Source organism: Copadichromis virginalis, linkage group LG12, assembly GCF_057382275.1.
Source record: "Copadichromis virginalis isolate Kocher_CV1m ecotype Utaka linkage group LG12, C_Virginalis_male_GT1.1, whole genome shotgun sequence".
In the NCBI taxonomy this organism is placed as follows: Eukaryota; Metazoa; Chordata; class Actinopteri; order Cichliformes; family Cichlidae; genus Copadichromis; species Copadichromis virginalis.
In genome coordinates this window covers 40210879-40228629 of record NC_140629.1, presented here as the reverse complement: position 1 = coordinate 40228629, position 17751 = coordinate 40210879, and the positions used below count along the sequence as shown (strand labels likewise).

The 17751-nt window shown below is 50.0% G+C and overlaps 24 non-coding genes across 24 annotated transcripts; all 24 read left to right on the top strand.

Moving 5' to 3' along the window:
* Positions 1 to 573: 573 nt before the first annotated feature.
* Positions 574 to 655, top strand: trnas-gcu (transfer RNA serine (anticodon GCU)). Its single transcript has one exon. It is a non-coding gene; the product is annotated as a tRNA-Ser (tRNA).
* A 526-nt stretch (positions 656 to 1181) lies between these two features.
* trnaa-agc (transfer RNA alanine (anticodon AGC)) lies at positions 1182 to 1254 on the top strand. The gene has a single exon. It is a non-coding gene; the product is annotated as a tRNA-Ala (tRNA).
* A 681-nt stretch (positions 1255 to 1935) lies between these two features.
* On the top strand, positions 1936 to 2008 carry trnaa-ugc (transfer RNA alanine (anticodon UGC)). Its single transcript has one exon. It is a non-coding gene; the product is annotated as a tRNA-Ala (tRNA).
* A 673-nt stretch (positions 2009 to 2681) lies between these two features.
* On the top strand, positions 2682 to 2763 carry trnas-gcu (transfer RNA serine (anticodon GCU)). Its single transcript has one exon. It is a non-coding gene; the product is annotated as a tRNA-Ser (tRNA).
* A 526-nt stretch (positions 2764 to 3289) lies between these two features.
* trnaa-agc (transfer RNA alanine (anticodon AGC)) lies at positions 3290 to 3362 on the top strand. Its single transcript has one exon. It is a non-coding gene; the product is annotated as a tRNA-Ala (tRNA).
* A 681-nt stretch (positions 3363 to 4043) lies between these two features.
* trnaa-ugc (transfer RNA alanine (anticodon UGC)) lies at positions 4044 to 4116 on the top strand. Its single transcript has one exon. It is a non-coding gene; the product is annotated as a tRNA-Ala (tRNA).
* A 682-nt stretch (positions 4117 to 4798) lies between these two features.
* trnas-gcu (transfer RNA serine (anticodon GCU)) lies at positions 4799 to 4880 on the top strand. The gene has a single exon. It is a non-coding gene; the product is annotated as a tRNA-Ser (tRNA).
* Positions 4881 to 5406: 526 nt separating this feature from the next.
* Positions 5407 to 5479, top strand: trnaa-agc (transfer RNA alanine (anticodon AGC)). The gene has a single exon. It is a non-coding gene; the product is annotated as a tRNA-Ala (tRNA).
* Positions 5480 to 6160: 681 nt separating this feature from the next.
* On the top strand, positions 6161 to 6233 carry trnaa-ugc (transfer RNA alanine (anticodon UGC)). Its single transcript has one exon. It is a non-coding gene; the product is annotated as a tRNA-Ala (tRNA).
* A 682-nt stretch (positions 6234 to 6915) lies between these two features.
* Positions 6916 to 6997, top strand: trnas-gcu (transfer RNA serine (anticodon GCU)). Its single transcript has one exon. It is a non-coding gene; the product is annotated as a tRNA-Ser (tRNA).
* Positions 6998 to 7523: 526 nt separating this feature from the next.
* trnaa-agc (transfer RNA alanine (anticodon AGC)) lies at positions 7524 to 7596 on the top strand. Its single transcript has one exon. It is a non-coding gene; the product is annotated as a tRNA-Ala (tRNA).
* A 681-nt stretch (positions 7597 to 8277) lies between these two features.
* Positions 8278 to 8350, top strand: trnaa-ugc (transfer RNA alanine (anticodon UGC)). The gene has a single exon. It is a non-coding gene; the product is annotated as a tRNA-Ala (tRNA).
* Positions 8351 to 9023: 673 nt separating this feature from the next.
* Positions 9024 to 9105, top strand: trnas-gcu (transfer RNA serine (anticodon GCU)). Its single transcript has one exon. It is a non-coding gene; the product is annotated as a tRNA-Ser (tRNA).
* A 526-nt stretch (positions 9106 to 9631) lies between these two features.
* trnaa-agc (transfer RNA alanine (anticodon AGC)) lies at positions 9632 to 9704 on the top strand. The gene has a single exon. It is a non-coding gene; the product is annotated as a tRNA-Ala (tRNA).
* Positions 9705 to 10385: 681 nt separating this feature from the next.
* Positions 10386 to 10458, top strand: trnaa-ugc (transfer RNA alanine (anticodon UGC)). Its single transcript has one exon. It is a non-coding gene; the product is annotated as a tRNA-Ala (tRNA).
* Positions 10459 to 11131: 673 nt separating this feature from the next.
* On the top strand, positions 11132 to 11213 carry trnas-gcu (transfer RNA serine (anticodon GCU)). The gene has a single exon. It is a non-coding gene; the product is annotated as a tRNA-Ser (tRNA).
* A 526-nt stretch (positions 11214 to 11739) lies between these two features.
* Positions 11740 to 11812, top strand: trnaa-agc (transfer RNA alanine (anticodon AGC)). Its single transcript has one exon. It is a non-coding gene; the product is annotated as a tRNA-Ala (tRNA).
* Positions 11813 to 12493: 681 nt separating this feature from the next.
* trnaa-ugc (transfer RNA alanine (anticodon UGC)) lies at positions 12494 to 12566 on the top strand. Its single transcript has one exon. It is a non-coding gene; the product is annotated as a tRNA-Ala (tRNA).
* A 682-nt stretch (positions 12567 to 13248) lies between these two features.
* On the top strand, positions 13249 to 13330 carry trnas-gcu (transfer RNA serine (anticodon GCU)). Its single transcript has one exon. It is a non-coding gene; the product is annotated as a tRNA-Ser (tRNA).
* Positions 13331 to 13856: 526 nt separating this feature from the next.
* trnaa-agc (transfer RNA alanine (anticodon AGC)) lies at positions 13857 to 13929 on the top strand. The gene has a single exon. It is a non-coding gene; the product is annotated as a tRNA-Ala (tRNA).
* A 681-nt stretch (positions 13930 to 14610) lies between these two features.
* Positions 14611 to 14683, top strand: trnaa-ugc (transfer RNA alanine (anticodon UGC)). The gene has a single exon. It is a non-coding gene; the product is annotated as a tRNA-Ala (tRNA).
* Positions 14684 to 15365: 682 nt separating this feature from the next.
* Positions 15366 to 15447, top strand: trnas-gcu (transfer RNA serine (anticodon GCU)). The gene has a single exon. It is a non-coding gene; the product is annotated as a tRNA-Ser (tRNA).
* A 1280-nt stretch (positions 15448 to 16727) lies between these two features.
* Positions 16728 to 16800, top strand: trnaa-ugc (transfer RNA alanine (anticodon UGC)). The gene has a single exon. It is a non-coding gene; the product is annotated as a tRNA-Ala (tRNA).
* Positions 16801 to 17473: 673 nt separating this feature from the next.
* Positions 17474 to 17555, top strand: trnas-gcu (transfer RNA serine (anticodon GCU)). Its single transcript has one exon. It is a non-coding gene; the product is annotated as a tRNA-Ser (tRNA).
* Positions 17556 to 17751: the final 196 nt, after the last annotated feature.

Below are 17751 nucleotides of genomic sequence, written 5' to 3'. Positions count from 1 at the left end.
AAGTGCGAAAGGCAAGCTTTAGAAGATGGTAGTGAGAGCTGCTCTGATGTGTGGCACAGATGGAGTCTGCAGAGTTGAAGATGATAAGCTTTTGCTTGGGAGTGTCCAGGATGGAACAGATGTGAAATGACCACGTGCGAGGGACAGCTGGGGTTGAGCCGTTTGCGGACGACGTTAGGCCAGCAAGGCTGAGGTGATTTGCACATGTGCAGAGGAGGGATATAAGATATACTGGGAAAAGGGTGTTAAATACGGAGCTGCTGGGCAGGAGAATAAGAGAAAGACCAAAGACAACGTTCATAGACGTAGCCAAGTAGGACATGCAGAGGGTTGGTGTGACAGAGGAGAATGCTAGGGGCAGGGTGAGATGGAGGCAGACGATCCACTCTGGCAACCCCCAAGAAGAACAGGCTCAAAGAAGAAGCCAGCATCACTCCAGGCTTCTACCAAAGTGTTACGCAGCCCCTCGTCGGGGATCTGGAGTCAATCTCCCTGCGTCCATACACCAGCGATCAGCTCACACATTATCCCTCGTCAATTCCCAATGCTACTGGCAAAGAGCGGTGTGCGGCAGATGAGGTGGCCGAGAGGTTAAGGCGATGGACTGCTAATCCATTGTGCTGTGCACGCGTGGGTTCGAATCCCATCCTCGTCGAGAGCTCTTTCTGCTTAGGTTGATGCATCTTGTCAGTGTAAGATTGGCTGCCAAAGCAGGCATGATGCAATGCTCTTCTTTGGCTCAGTATTCACTTTAGTTCACCATGTGGTCTTGTTGCACAGGTCATGTTAAAGACAATGGTCTGCTAATACAGTAGTAGAAAGACGTTCTGCTTCCAGAATAGCAACATTCCTAATGGCCAACTTGCCCTACACTGAAAACCAAGGGGAGGAGGTCGGTAAGCATATTGATTAGAACCACCTCCCTCAGTTGGCTTCATTCAATGTGAATTAGCAGTGGCTCTAGTCCACAGTCCCTTGGATGTCCAGTCTCCTCAGTCTGTCTCTAAGGCTGATGGCATTCAGTCACGTTAGCATGACAGTGGATTGTCAGCGAGCCGCCTTAGTCTCTCAGCCACCTCCTGGGCGCTTTGCAGATTTCAGGATTTGTGCCCCTTCCCTATTTTGATCATACAACAAGTATGGACAAAGTGTAGCCTGTAATAAGTAAGACATGTGGCACAGGGGAGTTAGCTCAAATGGTAGAGCGCTCGCTTAGCATGCGAGAGGTAGCGGGATCGACGCCCGCATTCTCCATTTGACACTTTGCTAGTCAGTGTCCCAATTGAATGCATGTGGCTTCCTTTGGCAAATCTTTATTTCACAGGTGTCGAACTCCAGGCCTCGAGGGCCGGTGTCCTGCAGGTTTCAGATGTATTCTTGATCCATCACAGGGGATTCAAATGGCTAAATTACCTCCTCAACATTTCTTGAAGTTCTCCAGAGGCCTGGTAATGAACTAATCATTTGATTCAGGTGTGTTGACCCAGGGTTATACCTAAAACCTGCAGGACACCGGCCCTCGAGGCCTGATGTTGTACACCCCAGGTTTATTTGCACTTCTCCGCTCACTACCTTTCAGGTACTACCATGTTAACGCTGGCTTCAAACCTCATCAATCTTTGACCATATGAAGTGATTGTCTCACCTCTTACCCTCACAATACTGGCCGATGGCAGCAAAGAGTCCCCCGGCCCAGTCTGACATCTCTTTTCTCCAGAAGCAGCTGAAAGGGGCTTCCAGTGACACTCTCCTGGCGTACTGCGTAGGGCCCAGACTTGAATCGCTCGGAAATGTCTCGTGTGAGTTACGATTGCACCAAAGAGTCTTGTTGTAGTTGACAAGCCCAGAAAACATTGAAAGGGGGGTGTTGTGATTAGTTCCACCTGAGCTGAGGCTCCGTATGGCACGATGAAGCTGCAGTGCTCAACCCTCAATGGGGAATTAGCTCAAATGGTAGAGCGCTCGCTTTGCATGTGAGAGGCAGCGGGATCGATACCCGCATTCTCCAGGACACTTTTGGACATCCGCGAGGAGACCCAAAGCCATGCGTGTAGCCAATCCATTGGGTGTGGGTGGAGAACAAATTCAGGGGTGATTTGTCACACAAGGATAGCAGCAAGTGCGAAAGGCAAGCTTTAGAAGATGGTAGTGAGAGCTGCTCTGATGTGTGGCACAGATAGAGTTGAAGATGATAAGCTTTTGCTTGGGAGTGTCCAGGATGGAACAGATGTGAAATGACCACGTGCGAGGGACAGCTGGGGTTGAGCCGTTTGCAGACGACGTTAGGCCAGCAAGGCTGAGGTGATTTGCACATGTGCAGAGGAGGGATATAAGATATACTGGGAAAAGGGTGTTAAATACGGAGCGGCTGGGCAGGAGAATAAGAGAAAGACCAAAGACAACGTTCATAGACGTAGCCAAGTAGGACATGCAGAGGGTTGGTGTGACAGAGGAGAATGCTAGGGGCAGGGTGAGATGGAGGCAGACGATCCACTCTGGCAACCCCCAAGAAGAACAGGCTCAAAGAAGAAGCCAGCATCACTCCAGGCTTCTACCAAAGTGTTACGCAGCCCCTCGTCGGGGATCTGGAGTCAATCTCCCTGCGTCCATACACCAGCGATCAGCTCACACATTATCCCTCGTCAATTCCCAATGCTACTGGCAAAGAGCGGTGTGCGGCAGATGAGGTGGCCGAGAGGTTAAGGCGATGGACTGCTAATCCATTGTGCTGTGCACGCGTGGGTTCGAATCCCATCCTCGTCGAGAGCTCTTTCTGCTTATGTTGATGCATCTTGTCAGTGTAAGATTGGCTGCCAAAGCAGGCATGATGCAATGCTCTTCTTTGGCTCAGTATTCACTTTAGTTCACCATGTGGTCTTGTTGCACAGGTCATGTTAAAGACAATGGTCTGCTAATACAGTAGTAGAAAGACGTTCTGCTTCCAGAATAGCAACATTCCTAATGGCCAACTTGCCCTACACTGAAAACCAAGGGGAGGAGGTCGGTAAGCATATTGATTAGAACCACCTCCCTCAGTTGGCTTCATTCAATGTGAATTAGCAGTGGCTCTAGTCCACAGTCCCTTGGATGTCCAGTCTCCTCAGTCTGTCTCTAAGGCTGATGGCATTCAGTCACGTTAGCATGACAGTGGATTGTCAGCGAGCCGCCTTAGTCTCTCAGCCACCTCCTGGGCGCTTTGCAGATTTCAGGATTTGTGCCCCTTCCCTATTTTGATCATACAACAAGTATGGACAAAGTGTAGCCTGTAATAAGTAAGACATGTGGCACAGGGGAGTTAGCTCAAATGGTAGAGCGCTCGCTTAGCATGCGAGAGGTAGCGGGATCGACGCCCGCATTCTCCATTTGACACTTTGCTAGTCAGTGTCCCAATTGAATGCATGTGGCTTCCTTTGGCAAATCTTTATTTCACAGGTGTCGAACTCCAGGCCTCGAGGGCCGGTGTCCTGCAGGTTTCAGATGTATTCTTGATCCATCATAGGGGATTCAAATGGCTAAATTACCTCCTCAACATTTCTTGAAGTTCTCCAGAGGCCTGGTAATGAACTAATCATTTGATTCAGGTGTGTTGACCCAGGGTTATACCTAAAACCTGCAGGACACCGGCCCTCGAGGCCTGATGTTGTACACCCCAGGTTTATTTGCACTTCTCCGCTCACTACCTTTCAGGTACTACCATGTTAACGCTGGCTTCAAACCTCATCAATCTTTGACCATATGAAGTGATTGTCTCCCCTCTTACCCTCACAATACTGGCCGATGGCAGCAAAGAGTCCCCCGGCCCAGTCTGACATCTCTTTTCTCCAGAAGCAGCTGAAAGGGGCTTCCAGTGACACTCTCCTGGCGTACTGCGTAGGGCCCAGACTTGAATCGCTCGGAAATGTCTCGTGTGAGTTACGATTGCACCAAAGGGTCTTGTTGTAGTTGACAAGCCCAGAAAACATTGAAAGGGGGGTGTTGTGATTAGTTCCACCTGAGCTGAGGCTCCGTATGGCACGATGAAGCTGCAGTGCTCAACCCTCAATGGGGAATTAGCTCAAATGGTAGAGCGCTCGCTTTGCATGTGAGAGGCAGCGGGATCGATACCCGCATTCTCCAGGACACTTTTGGACATCCGCGAGGAGACCCAAAGCCATGCGTGTAGCCAATCCATTGGGTGTGGGTGGAGAACAAATTCAGGGGTGATTTGTCACACAAGGATAGCAGCAAGTGCGAAAGGCAAGCTTTAGAAGATGGTAGTGAGAGCTGCTCTGATGTGTGGCACAGATGGAGTCTGCAGAGTTGAAGATGATAAGCTTTTGCTTGGGAGTGTCCAGGATGGAACAGATGTGAAATGACCACGTGCGAGGGACAGCTGGGGTTGAGCCGTTTGCAGACGACGTTAGGCCAGCAAGGCTGAGGTGATTTGCACATGTGCAGAGGAGGGATATAAGATATACTGGGAAAAGGGTGTTAAATACGGAGCGGCTGGGCAGGAGAATAAGAGAAAGACCAAAGACAACGTTCATAGACGTAGCCAAGTAGGACATGCAGAGGGTTGGTGTGACAGAGGAGAATGCTAGGGGCAGGGTGAGATGGAGGCAGACGATCCACTCTGGCAACCCCCAAGAAGAACAGGCTCAAAGAAGAAGCCAGCATCACTCCAGGCTTCTACCAAAGTGTTACGCAGCCCCTCGTCGGGGATCTGGAGTCAATCTCCCTGCGTCCATACACCAGCGATCAGCTCACACATTATCCCTCGTCAATTCCCAATGCTACTGGCAAAGAGCGGTGTGCGGCAGATGAGGTGGCCGAGAGGTTAAGGCGATGGACTGCTAATCCATTGTGCTGTGCACGCGTGGGTTCGAATCCCATCCTCGTCGAGAGCTCTTTCTGCTTAGGTTGATGCATCTTGTCAGTGTAAGATTGGCTGCCAAAGCAGGCATGATGCAATGCTCTTCTTTGGCTCAGTATTCACTTTAGTTCACCATGTGGTCTTGTTGCACAGGTCATGTTAAAGACAATGGTCTGCTAATACAGTAGTAGAAAGACGTTCTGCTTCCAGAATAGCAACATTCCTAATGGCCAACTTGCCCTACACTGAAAACCAAGGGGAGGAGGTCGGTAAGCATATTGATTAGAACCACCTCCCTCAGTTGGCTTCATTCAATGTGAATTAGCAGTGGCTCTAGTCCACAGTCCCTTGGATGTCCAGTCTCCTCAGTCTGTCTCTAAGGCTGATGGCATTCAGTCACGTTAGCATGACAGTGGATTGTCAGCGAGCCGCCTTAGTCTCTCAGCCACCTCCTGGGCGCTTTGCAGATTTCAGGATTTGTGCCCCTTCCCTATTTTGATCATACAACAAGTATGGACAAAGTGTAGCCTGTAATAAGTAAGACATGTGGCACAGGGGAGTTAGCTCAAATGGTAGAGCGCTCGCTTAGCATGCGAGAGGTAGCGGGATCGACGCCCGCATTCTCCATTTGACACTTTGCTAGTCAGTGTCCCAATTGAATGCATGTGGCTTCCTTTGGCAAATCTTTATTTCACAGGTGTCGAACTCCAGGCCTCGAGGGCCGGTGTCCTGCAGGTTTCAGATGTATTCTTGATCCATCATAGGGGATTCAAATGGCTAAATTACCTCCTCAACATTTCTTGAAGTTCTCCAGAGGCCTGGTAATGAACTAATCATTTGATTCAGGTGTGTTGACCCAGGGTTATACCTAAAACCTGCAGGACACCGGCCCTCGAGGCCTGATGTTGTACACCCCAGGTTTATTTGCACTTCTCCGCTCACTACCTTTCAGGTACTACCATGTTAACGCTGGCTTCAAACCTCATCAATCTTTGACCATATGAAGTGATTGTCTCCCCTCTTACCCTCACAATACTGGCCGATGGCAGCAAAGAGTCCCCCGGCCCAGTCTGACATCTCTTTTCTCCAGAAGCAGCTGAAAGGGGCTTCCAGTGACACTCTCCTGGCGTACTGCGTAGGGCCCAGACTTGAATCGCTCGGAAATGTCTCGTGTGAGTTACGATTGCACCAAAGGGTCTTGTTGTAGTTGACAAGCCCAGAAAACATTGAAAGGGGGGTGTTGTGATTAGTTCCACCTGAGCTGAGGCTCCGTATGGCACGATGAAGCTGCAGTGCTCAACCCTCAATGGGGAATTAGCTCAAATGGTAGAGCGCTCGCTTTGCATGTGAGAGGCAGCGGGATCGATACCCGCATTCTCCAGGACACTTTTGGACATCCGCGAGGAGACCCAAAGCCATGCGTGTAGCCAATCCATTGGGTGTGGGTGGAGAACAAATTCAGGGGTGATTTGTCACACAAGGATAGCAGCAAGTGCGAAAGGCAAGCTTTAGAAGATGGTAGTGAGAGCTGCTCTGATGTGTGGCACAGATGGAGTCTGCAGAGTTGAAGATGATAAGCTTTTGCTTGGGAGTGTCCAGGATGGAACAGATGTGAAATGACCACGTGCGAGGGACAGCTGGGGTTGAGCCGTTTGCAGACGACGTTAGGCCAGCAAGGCTGAGGTTATTTGCACATGTGCAGAGGAGGGATATAAGATATACTGGGAAAAGGGTGTTAAATACGGAGCTGCTGGGCAGGAGAATAAGAGAAAGACCAAAGACAACGTTCATAGACGTAGCCAAGTAGGACATGCAGAGGGTTGGTGTGACAGAGGAGAATGCTAGGGGCAGGGTGAGATGGAGGCAGACGATCCACTCTGGCAACCCCCAAGAAGAACAGGCTCAAAGAAGAAGCCAGCATCACTCCAGGCTTCTACCAAAGTGTTACGCAGCCCCTCGTCGGGGATCTGGAGTCAATCTCCCTGCGTCCATACACCAGCGATCAGCTCACACATTATCCCTCGTCAATTCCCAATGCTACTGGCAAAGAGCGGTGTGCGGCAGATGAGGTGGCCGAGAGGTTAAGGCGATGGACTGCTAATCCATTGTGCTGTGCAAGCGTGGGCTCGAATCCCATCCTCGTCGAGAGCTCTTTCTGCTTAGGTTGATGCATCTTGTCAGTGTAAGATTGGCTGCCAAAGCAGGCATGATGCAATGCTCTTCTTTGGCTCAGTATTCACTTTAGTTCACCATGTGGTCTTGTTGCACAGGTCATGTTAAAGACAATGGTCTGCTAATACAGTAGTAGAAAGACGTTCTGCTTCCAGAATAGCAACATTCCTAATGGCCAACTTGCCCTACACTGAAAACCAAGGGGAGGAGGTCGGTAAGCATATTGATTAGAACCACCTCCCTCAGTTGGCTTCATTCAATGTGAATTAGCAGTGGCTCTAGTCCACAGTCCCTTGGATGTCCAGTCTCCTCAGTCTGTCTCTAAGGCTGATGGCATTCAGTCACGTTAGCATGACAGTGGATTGTCAGCGAGCCGCCTTAGTCTCTCAGCCACCTCCTGGGCGCTTTGCAGATTTCAGGATTTGTGCCCCTTCCCTATTTTGATCATACAACAAGTATGGACAAAGTGTAGCCTGTAATAAGTAAGACATGTGGCACAGGGGAGTTAGCTCAAATGGTAGAGCGCTCGCTTAGCATGCGAGAGGTAGCGGGATCGACGCCCGCATTCTCCATTTGACACTTTGCTAGTCAGTGTCCCAATTGAATGCATGTGGCTTCCTTTGGCAAATCTTTATTTCACAGGTGTTGAACTCCAGGCCTCGAGGGCCGGTGTCCTGCAGGTTTCAGATGTATTCTTGATCCATCATAGGGGATTCAAATGGCTAAATTACCTCCTCAACATTTCTTGAAGTTCTCCAGAGGCCTGGTAATGAACTAATCATTTGATTCAGGTGTGTTGACCCAGGGTTATACCTAAAACCTGCAGGACACCGGCCCTCGAGGCCTGATGTTGTACACCCCAGGTTTATTTGCACTTCTCCGCTCACTACCTTTCAGGTACTACCATGTTAACGCTGGCTTCAAACCTCATCAATCTTTGACCATATGAAGTGATTGTCTCCCCTCTTACCCTCACAATACTGGCCGATGGCAGCAAAGAGTCCCCCGGCCCAGTCTGACATCTCTTTTCTCCAGAAGCAGCTGAAAGGGGCTTCCAGTGACACTCTCCTGGCGTACTGCGTAGGGCCCAGACTTGAATCGCTCGGAAATGTCTCGTGTGAGTTACGATTGCACCAAAGAGTCTTGTTGTAGTTGACAAGCCCAGAAAACATTGAAAGGGGGGTGTTGTGATTAGTTCCACCTGAGCTGAGGCTCCGTATGGCACGATGAAGCTGCAGTGCTCAACCCTCAATGGGGAATTAGCTCAAATGGTAGAGCGCTCGCTTTGCATGTGAGAGGCAGCGGGATCGATACCCGCATTCTCCAGGACACTTTTGGACATCCGCGAGGAGACCCAAAGCCATGCGTGTAGCCAATCCATTGGGTGTGGGTGGAGAACAAATTCAGGGGTGATTTGTCACACAAGGATAGCAGCAAGTGCGAAAGGCAAGCTTTAGAAGATGGTAGTGAGAGCTGCTCTGATGTGTGGCACAGATAGAGTTGAAGATGATAAGCTTTTGCTTGGGAGTGTCCAGGATGGAACAGATGTGAAATGACCACGTGCGAGGGACAGCTGGGGTTGAGCCGTTTGCAGACGACGTTAGGCCAGCAAGGCTGAGGTGATTTGCACATGTGCAGAGGAGGGATATAAGATATACTGGGAAAAGGGTGTTAAATACGGAGCGGCTGGGCAGGAGAATAAGAGAAAGACCAAAGACAACGTTCATAGACGTAGCCAAGTAGGACATGCAGAGGGTTGGTGTGACAGAGGAGAATGCTAGGGGCAGGGTGAGATGGAGGCAGACGATCCACTCTGGCAACCCCCAAGAAGAACAGGCTCAAAGAAGAAGCCAGCATCACTCCAGGCTTCTACCAAAGTGTTACGCAGCCCCTCGTCGGGGATCTGGAGTCAATCTCCCTGCGTCCATACACCAGCGATCAGCTCACACATTATCCCTCGTCAATTCCCAATGCTACTGGCAAAGAGCGGTGTGCGGCAGATGAGGTGGCCGAGAGGTTAAGGCGATGGACTGCTAATCCATTGTGCTGTGCACGCGTGGGTTCGAATCCCATCCTCGTCGAGAGCTCTTTCTGCTTAGGTTGATGCATCTTGTCAGTGTAAGATTGGCTGCCAAAGCAGGCATGATGCAATGCTCTTCTTTGGCTCAGTATTCACTTTAGTTCACCATGTGGTCTTGTTGCACAGGTCATGTTAAAGACAATGGTCTGCTAATACAGTAGTAGAAAGACGTTCTGCTTCCAGAATAGCAACATTCCTAATGGCCAACTTGCCCTACACTGAAAACCAAGGGGAGGAGGTCGGTAAGCATATTGATTAGAACCACCTCCCTCAGTTGGCTTCATTCAATGTGAATTAGCAGTGGCTCTAGTCCACAGTCCCTTGGATGTCCAGTCTCCTCAGTCTGTCTCTAAGGCTGATGGCATTCAGTCACGTTAGCATGACAGTGGATTGTCAGCGAGCCGCCTTAGTCTCTCAGCCACCTCCTGGGCGCTTTGCAGATTTCAGGATTTGTGCCCCTTCCCTATTTTGATCATACAACAAGTATGGACAAAGTGTAGCCTGTAATAAGTAAGACATGTGGCACAGGGGAGTTAGCTCAAATGGTAGAGCGCTCGCTTAGCATGCGAGAGGTAGCGGGATCGACGCCCGCATTCTCCATTTGACACTTTGCTAGTCAGTGTCCCAATTGAATGCATGTGGCTTCCTTTGGCAAATCTTTATTTCACAGGTGTCGAACTCCAGGCCTCGAGGGCCGGTGTCCTGCAGGTTTCAGATGTATTCTTGATCCATCATAGGGGATTCAAATGGCTAAATTACCTCCTCAACATTTCTTGAAGTTCTCCAGAGGCCTGGTAATGAACTAATCATTTGATTCAGGTGTGTTGACCCAGGGTTATACCTAAAACCTGCAGGACACCGGCCCTCGAGGCCTGATGTTGTACACCCCAGGTTTATTTGCACTTCTCCGCTCACTACCTTTCAGGTACTACCATGTTAACGCTGGCTTCAAACCTCATCAATCTTTGACCATATGAAGTGATTGTCTCCCCTCTTACCCTCACAATACTGGCCGATGGCAGCAAAGAGTCCCCCGGCCCAGTCTGACATCTCTTTTCTCCAGAAGCAGCTGAAAGGGGCTTCCAGTGACACTCTCCTGGCGTACTGCGTAGGGCCCAGACTTGAATCGCTCGGAAATGTCTCGTGTGAGTTACGATTGCACCAAAGAGTCTTGTTGTAGTTGACAAGCCCAGAAAACATTGAAAGGGGGGTGTTGTGATTAGTTCCACCTGAGCTGAGGCTCCGTATGGCACGATGAAGCTGCAGTGCTCAACCCTCAATGGGGAATTAGCTCAAATGGTAGAGCGCTCGCTTTGCATGTGAGAGGCAGCGGGATCGATACCCGCATTCTCCAGGACACTTTTGGACATCCGCGAGGAGACCCAAAGCCATGCGTGTAGCCAATCCATTGGGTGTGGGTGGAGAACAAATTCAGGGGTGATTTGTCACACAAGGATAGCAGCAAGTGCGAAAGGCAAGCTTTAGAAGATGGTAGTGAGAGCTGCTCTGATGTGTGGCACAGATAGAGTTGAAGATGATAAGCTTTTGCTTGGGAGTGTCCAGGATGGAACAGATGTGAAATGACCACGTGCGAGGGACAGCTGGGGTTGAGCCGTTTGCAGACGACGTTAGGCCAGCAAGGCTGAGGTGATTTGCACATGTGCAGAGGAGGGATATAAGATATACTGGGAAAAGGGTGTTAAATACGGAGCGGCTGGGCAGGAGAATAAGAGAAAGACCAAAGACAACGTTCATAGACGTAGCCAAGTAGGACATGCAGAGGGTTGGTGTGACAGAGGAGAATGCTAGGGGCAGGGTGAGATGGAGGCAGACGATCCACTCTGGCAACCCCCAAGAAGAACAGGCTCAAAGAAGAAGCCAGCATCACTCCAGGCTTCTACCAAAGTGTTACGCAGCCCCTCGTCGGGGATCTGGAGTCAATCTCCCTGCGTCCATACACCAGCGATCAGCTCACACATTATCCCTCGTCAATTCCCAATGCTACTGGCAAAGAGCGGTGTGCGGCAGATGAGGTGGCCGAGAGGTTAAGGCGATGGACTGCTAATCCATTGTGCTGTGCACGCGTGGGTTCGAATCCCATCCTCGTCGAGAGCTCTTTCTGCTTAGGTTGATGCATCTTGTCAGTGTAAGATTGGCTGCCAAAGCAGGCATGATGCAATGCTCTTCTTTGGCTCAGTATTCACTTTAGTTCACCATGTGGTCTTGTTGCACAGGTCATGTTAAAGACAATGGTCTGCTAATACAGTAGTAGAAAGACGTTCTGCTTCCAGAATAGCAACATTCCTAATGGCCAACTTGCCCTACACTGAAAACCAAGGGGAGGAGGTCGGTAAGCATATTGATTAGAACCACCTCCCTCAGTTGGCTTCATTCAATGTGAATTAGCAGTGGCTCTAGTCCACAGTCCCTTGGATGTCCAGTCTCCTCAGTCTGTCTCTAAGGCTGATGGCATTCAGTCACGTTAGCATGACAGTGGATTGTCAGCGAGCCGCCTTAGTCTCTCAGCCACCTCCTGGGCGCTTTGCAGATTTCAGGATTTGTGCCCCTTCCCTATTTTGATCATACAACAAGTATGGACAAAGTGTAGCCTGTAATAAGTAAGACATGTGGCACAGGGGAGTTAGCTCAAATGGTAGAGCGCTCGCTTAGCATGCGAGAGGTAGCGGGATCGACGCCCGCATTCTCCATTTGACACTTTGCTAGTCAGTGTCCCAATTGAATGCATGTGGCTTCCTTTGGCAAATCTTTATTTCACAGGTGTCGAACTCCAGGCCTCGAGGGCCGGTGTCCTGCAGGTTTCAGATGTATTCTTGATCCATCATAGGGGATTCAAATGGCTAAATTACCTCCTCAACATTTCTTCAAGTTCTCCAGAGGCCTGGTAATGAACTAATCATTTGATTCAGGTGTGTTGACCCAGGGTTATACCTAAAACCTGCAGGACACCGGCCCTCGAGGCCTGATGTTGTACACCCCAGGTTTATTTGCACTTCTCCGCTCACTACCTTTCAGGTACTACCATGTTAACGCTGGCTTCAAACCTCATCAATCTTTGACCATATGAAGTGATTGTCTCCCCTCTTACCCTCACAATACTGGCCGATGGCAGCAAAGAGTCCCCCGGCCCAGTCTGACATCTCTTTTCTCCAGAAGCAGCTGAAAGGGGCTTCCAGTGACACTCTCCTGGCGTACTGCGTAGGGCCCAGACTTGAATCGCTCGGAAATGTCTCGTGTGAGTTACGATTGCACCAAAGGGTCTTGTTGTAGTTGACAAGCCCAGAAAACATTGAAAGGGGGGTGTTGTGATTAGTTCCACCTGAGCTGAGGCTCCGTATGGCACGATGAAGCTGCAGTGCTCAACCCTCAATGGGGAATTAGCTCAAATGGTAGAGCGCTCGCTTTGCATGTGAGAGGCAGCGGGATCGATACCCGCATTCTCCAGGACACTTTTGGACATCCGCGAGGAGACCCAAAGCCATGCGTGTAGCCAATCCATTGGGTGTGGGTGGAGAACAAATTCAGGGGTGATTTGTCACACAAGGATAGCAGCAAGTGCGAAAGGCAAGCTTTAGAAGATGGTAGTGAGAGCTGCTCTGATGTGTGGCACAGATGGAGTCTGCAGAGTTGAAGATGATAAGCTTTTGCTTGGGAGTGTCCAGGATGGAACAGATGTGAAATGACCACGTGCGAGGGACAGCTGGGGTTGAGCCGTTTGCAGACGACGTTAGGCCAGCAAGGCTGAGGTTATTTGCACATGTGCAGAGGAGGGATATAAGATATACTGGGAAAAGGGTGTTAAATACGGAGCTGCTGGGCAGGAGAATAAGAGAAAGACCAAAGACAACGTTCATAGACGTAGCCAAGTAGGACATGCAGAGGGTTGGTGTGACAGAGGAGAATGCTAGGGGCAGGGTGAGATGGAGGCAGACGATCCACTCTGGCAACCCCCAAGAAGAACAGGCTCAAAGAAGAAGCCAGCATCACTCCAGGCTTCTACCAAAGTGTTACGCAGCCCCTCGTCGGGGATCTGGAGTCAATCTCCCTGCGTCCATACACCAGCGATCAGCTCACACATTATCCCTCGTCAATTCCCAATGCTACTGGCAAAGAGCGGTGTGCGGCAGATGAGGTGGCCGAGAGGTTAAGGCGATGGACTGCTAATCCATTGTGCTGTGCACGCGTGGGTTCGAATCCCATCCTCGTCGAGAGCTCTTTCTGCTTAGGTTGATGCATCTTGTCAGTGTAAGATTGGCTGCCAAAGCAGGCATGATGCAATGCTCTTCTTTGGCTCAGTATTCACTTTAGTTCACCATGTGGTCTTGTTGCACAGGTCATGTTAAAGACAATGGTCTGCTAATACAGTAGTAGAAAGACGTTCTGCTTCCAGAATAGCAACATTCCTAATGGCCAACTTGCCCTACACTGAAAACCAAGGGGAGGAGGTCGGTAAGCATATTGATTAGAACCACCTCCCTCAGTTGGCTTCATTCAATGTGAATTAGCAGTGGCTCTAGTCCACAGTCCCTTGGATGTCCAGTCTCCTCAGTCTGTCTCTAAGGCTGATGGCATTCAGTCACGTTAGCATGACAGTGGATTGTCAGCGAGCCGCCTTAGTCTCTCAGCCACCTCCTGGGCGCTTTGCAGATTTCAGGATTTGTGCCCCTTCCCTATTTTGATCATACAACAAGTATGGACAAAGTGTAGCCTGTAATAAGTAAGACATGTGGCACAGGGGAGTTAGCTCAAATGGTAGAGCGCTCGCTTAGCATGCGAGAGGTAGCGGGATCGACGCCCGCATTCTCCATTTGACACTTTGCTAGTCAGTGTCCCAATTGAATGCATGTGGCTTCCTTTGGCAAATCTTTATTTCACAGGTGTCGAACTCCAGGCCTCGAGGGCCGGTGTCCTGCAGGTTTCAGATGTATTCTTGATCCATCACAGGGGATTCAAATGGCTAAATTACCTCCTCAACATTTCTTGAAGTTCTCCAGAGGCCTGGTAATGAACTAATCATTTGATTCAGGTGTGTTGACCCAGGGTTATACCTAAAACCTGCAGGACACCGGCCCTCGAGGCCTGATGTTGTACACCCCAGGTTTATTTGCACTTCTCCGCTCACTACCTTTCAGGTACTACCATGTTAACGCTGGCTTCAAACCTCATCAATCTTTGACCATATGAAGTGATTGTCTCACCTCTTACCCTCACAATACTGGCCGATGGCAGCAAAGAGTCCCCCGGCCCAGTCTGACATCTCTTTTCTCCAGAAGCAGCTGAAAGGGGCTTCCAGTGACACTCTCCTGGCGTACTGCGTAGGGCCCAGACTTGAATCGCTCGGAAATGTCTCGTGTGAGTTACGATTGCACCAAAGAGTCTTGTTGTAGTTGACAAGCCCAGAAAACATTGAAAGGGGGGTGTTGTGATTAGTTCCACCTGAGCTGAGGCTCCGTATGGCACGATGAAGCTGCAGTGCTCAACCCTCAATGGGGAATTAGCTCAAATGGTAGAGCGCTCGCTTTGCATGTGAGAGGCAGCGGGATCGATACCCGCATTCTCCAGGACACTTTTGGACATCCGCGAGGAGACCCAAAGCCATGCGTGTAGCCAATCCATTGGGTGTGGGTGGAGAACAAATTCAGGGGTGATTTGTCACACAAGGATAGCAGCAAGTGCGAAAGGCAAGCTTTAGAAGATGGTAGTGAGAGCTGCTCTGATGTGTGGCACAGATGGAGTCTGCAGAGTTGAAGATGATAAGCTTTTGCTTGGGAGTGTCCAGGATGGAACAGATGTGAAATGACCACGTGCGAGGGACAGCTGGGGTTGAGCCGTTTGCGGACGACGTTAGGCCAGCAAGGCTGAGGTGATTTGCACATGTGCAGAGGAGGGATATAAGATATACTGGGAAAAGGGTGTTAAATACGGAGCTGCTGGGCAGGAGAATAAGAGAAAGACCAAAGACAACGTTCATAGACGTAGCCAAGTAGGACATGCAGAGGGTTGGTGTGACAGAGGAGAATGCTAGGGGCAGGGTGAGATGGAGGCAGACGATCCACTCTGGCAACCCCCAAGAAGAACAGGCTCAAAGAAGAAGCCAGCATCACTCCAGGCTTCTACCAAAGTGTTACGCAGCCCCTCGTCGGGGATCTGGAGTCAATCTCCCTGCGTCCATACACCAGCGATCAGCTCACACATTATCCCTCGTCAATTCCCAATGCTACTGGCAAAGATCGGTGTGCGGCAGATGAGGTGGCCGAGAGGTTAAGGCGATGGACTGCTAATCCATTGTGCTGTGCACGCGTGGGTTCGAATCCCATCCTCGTCGAGAGCTCTTTCTGCTTAGGTTGATACATCTTGTCAGTGTAAGATTGGCTGCCAAAGCAGGCATGATGCAATGCTCTTCTTTGGCTCAGTATTCACTTTAGTTCACCATGTGGTCTTGTTGCACAGGTCATGTTAAAGACAATGGTCTGCTAATACAGTAGTAGAAAGACGTTCTGCTTCCAGAATAGCAACATTCCTAATGGCCAACTTGCCCTACACTGAAAACCAAGGGGAGGAGGTCGGTAAGCATATTGATTAGAACCACCTCCCTCAGTTGGCTTCATTCAATGTGAATTAGCAGTGGCTCTAGTCCACAGTCCCTTGGATGTCCAGTCTCCTCAGTCTGTCTCTAAGGCTGATGGCATTCAGTCACGTTAGCATGACAGTGGATTGTCAGCGAGCCGCCTTAGTCTCTCAGCCACCTCCTGGGCGCTTTGCAGATTTCAGGATTTGTGCCCCTTCCCTATTTTGATCATACAACAAGTATGGACAAAGTGTAGCCTGTAATAAGTAAGACATGTGGCACAGGGGAGTTAGCTCAAATGGTAGAGCGCTCGCTTAGCATACGAGAGGTAGCGGGATCGACGCCCGCATTCTCCATTTGACACTTTGCTAGTCAGTGTCCCAATTGAATGCATGTGGCTTCCTTTGGCAAATCTTTATTTCACAGGTGTCGAACTCCAGGCCTCGAGGGCCGGTGTCCTGCAGGTTTCAGATGTATTCTTGATCCATCATAGGGGATTCAAATGGCTAAATTACCTCCTCAACATTTCTTGAAGTTCTCCAGAGGCCTGGTAATGAACTAATCATTTGATTCAGGTGTGTTGACCCAGGGTTATACCTAAAACCTGCAGGACACCGGCCCTCGAGGCCTGATGTTGTACACCCCAGGTTTATTTGCACTTCTCCGCTCACTACCTTTCAGGTACTACCATGTTAACGCTGGCTTCAAACCTCATCAATCTTTGACCATATGAAGTGATTGTCTCCCCTCTTACCCTCACAATACTGGCCGATGGCAGCAAAGAGTCCCCCGGCCCAGTCTGACATCTCTTTTCTCCAGAAGCAGCTGAAAGGGGCTTCCAGTGACACTCTCCTGGCGTACTGCGTAGGGCCCAGACTTGAATCGCTCGGAAATGTCTCGTGTGAGTTACGATTGCACCAAAGAGTCTTGTTGTAGTTGACAAGCCCAGAAAACATTGAAAGGGGGGTGTTGTGATTAGTTCCACCTGAGCTGAGGCTCCGTATGGCACGATGAAGCTGCAGTGCTCAACCCTCAATGGGGAATTAGCTCAAATGGTAGAGCGCTCGCTTTGCATGTGAGAGGCAGCGGGATCGATACCCGCATTCTCCAGGACACTTTTGGACATCCGCGAGGAGACCCAAAGCCATGCGTGTAGCCAATCCATTGGGTGTGGGTGGAGAACAAATTCAGGGGTGATTTGTCACACAAGGATAGCAGCAAGTGCGAAAGGCAAGCTTTAGAAGATGGTAGTGAGAGCTGCTCTGATGTGTGGCACAGATAGAGTTGAAGATGATAAGCTTTTGCTTGGGAGTGTCCAGGATGGAACAGATGTGAAATGACCACGTGCGAGGGACAGCTGGGGTTGAGCCGTTTGCAGACGACGTTAGGCCAGCAAGGCTGAGGTGATTTGCACATGTGCAGAGGAGGGATATAAGATATACTGGGAAAAGGGTGTTAAATACGGAGCGGCTGGGCAGGAGAATAAGAGAAAGACCAAAGACAACGTTCATAGACGTAGCCAAGTAGGACATGCAGAGGGTTGGTGTGACAGAGGAGAATGCTAGGGGCAGGGTGAGATGGAGGCAGACGATCCACTCTGGCAACCCCCAAGAAGAACAGGCTCAAAGAAGAAGCCAGCATCACTCCAGGCTTCTACCAAAGTGTTACGCAGCCCCTCGTCGGGGATCTGGAGTCAATCTCCCTGCGTCCATACACCAGCGATCAGCTCACACATTATCCCTCGTCAATTCCCAATGCTACTGGCAAAGAGCGGTGTGCGGCAGATGAGGTGGCCGAGAGGTTAAGGCGATGGACTGCTAATCCATTGTGCTGTGCACGCGTGGGTTCGAATCCCATCCTCGTCGAGAGCTCTTTCTGCTTATGTTGATGCATCTTGTCAGTGTAAGATTGGCTGCCAAAGCAGGCATGATGCAATGCTCTTCTTTGGCTCAGTATTCACTTTAGTTCACCATGTGGTCTTGTTGCACAGGTCATGTTAAAGACAATGGTCTGCTAATACAGTAGTAGAAAGACGTTCTGCTTCCAGAATAGCAACATTCC